Here is a 1,801-nt window from a genome sequence, read left to right on the forward strand (position 1 = left end):
CCCAAGTTCTTCCTGAAATAGGAAGGAAATTAATCCAAACCCTGTAATTCTTCAAATTTACATATCATAAATAAATATTAGCAAATTGGTTTCATAATTGGGTTCCTATTAGAAAATGATTCAAATTGTGGTCTGTTTTCTCTTTTCCTCACTGGATTCAAGTAAGCTGAGTCATATCAAAATAGTGATATTTCACAAAAGACCACTGAGCACTATTAGAATGAGCCAATTTTCTTTTTTTCTTTTGTAATTAACATTTATATGAACATTTAGAGTCTAAAAGAGGAGGTCTGTCTAAGAAGCTACATACAGAAGTTTTATATTTCTATGTTTATTTATCATCATGATATACAATGTACACCATAAAATTAATTTAAGATAAATACTTGTCACTTAAATCTACATAGACACTTGACAATTAATTTCAACTTTCCTTGAAGAGCGAAATCTCCAGGAGTATCAAAATTTTCAATGCCATTTCCTGAATTAGGGGCACTGTAGAAAATGCTAATTCTTCTCAGCCCTGTTGAAGCCCTACTCCATTCTAGGTGTCTTCCCTGGATGCAGATCTTTGTAAGCCCCAAAATGTTGTACCACATGAAACCTCCCAGTTTGAAAGAAAAACCTTCCAACTGCTTCATCATTGTCCTGCCTAATACGAACTGCAGGAGCCCAATAGTTGCCTCTTTCAAACAATGTTCTTGGTCTAAGTTGGTAAGACCTGAGTTCATATATATTGGGCCCTGGTCTGAGTACAGGTTCATTTTAGAAACTCATTCTTCTGAGAAAGCAGCATGTTGCTTCTTTCCTTACTGAAGGTCACAAATTGCTTGTCTTACCTGAACTTCCTCATGACCTCATTGAGGGCTGATAGGCTCCCCTACACCTCCAGAGGAGGACAGCCTCATCTTGCCCCCTGTACCATGTATTGCAAGTCCCCACCAAAGCACCAGGATTGTGTTTTTCTTTATGAATCTTTGGCAGTACTTCTTGACAAATTTTGTTGTAAGCTTCCAGGCATTCTGCTGTACATTGTGAAACTGTATTTTGTACAGACTGCTTGTTTCTTTTTTGGCTAGGAGATTGGAATGTGCATCTTGTAGTGGGTCAACTTTCTGAAAAAAAAGATAAAGATTTTAACTGTCTTCGCTAATTCTCTTGGGAAAAATTGTCAGGCCCTTGAAGGCATGGCATAGACAGAGATGGGGGTGGGAGGAAGGACCTTGGCCACTTCTAAGGATCTCAGCACATCATTGGCTCTGGTACCTCTACTTGGCCCATTCCCTCCTGCCCCCTTCCCCCTTCAATAGCTCTTCAGTGACTAGAGGTTCTAGGAATTACTGTTATGGGAAAAATATGGCGAACACTGTACCTGCATGCTGGCTTGCGAGTGTGTGTGCCTAAACTCTAACTAGGCTGTATGGTATAGTGGATACGTTTCACATGAAGGAAGAGCTAGGCTCAAAACCCAGCTCTGACAATTAGTAGTTATAGGACCATAAGCAAATCTTATTCTCTCTGAGTCTTAGTTTTCTTCTATTTCAAGTTGGTAGAATAAGGGCTGTCATGCATATCCAAAGAATTGTTCTGAATGAAATATTAGGAATTTTGCAAATTGTAACAATTATTGTAGCTATTATTGGCATTATCATGGCATTCTTAAATTGGAACCATATGGCATTTTCCTTTCATTTATTAATGAAAATAGAAAAAATTGTATTCATAGAAAAATAAATATTTACTTAATGCTTACAATGTGTGAAGCATGGTGTTAAATCTTCAGTATGTAGGTATGTATGTG

At 37.5% G+C, this 1,801-nt stretch overlaps 1 pseudogene; it reads right to left on the reverse strand.

Moving 5' to 3' along the window:
- Positions 1-424: 424 nt before the first annotated feature.
- LOC140507881 (protein NipSnap homolog 2 pseudogene) lies at positions 425-1,121 on the reverse strand (annotated as a pseudogene).
- Between the last annotated feature and the right edge of the window lie 680 nt (positions 1,122-1,801).

Source organism: Notamacropus eugenii, chromosome 5 (genome assembly GCF_028372415.1).
Source record: "Notamacropus eugenii isolate mMacEug1 chromosome 5, mMacEug1.pri_v2, whole genome shotgun sequence".
Lineage (NCBI taxonomy): Eukaryota > Metazoa > Chordata > Mammalia > Diprotodontia > Macropodidae > Notamacropus > Notamacropus eugenii.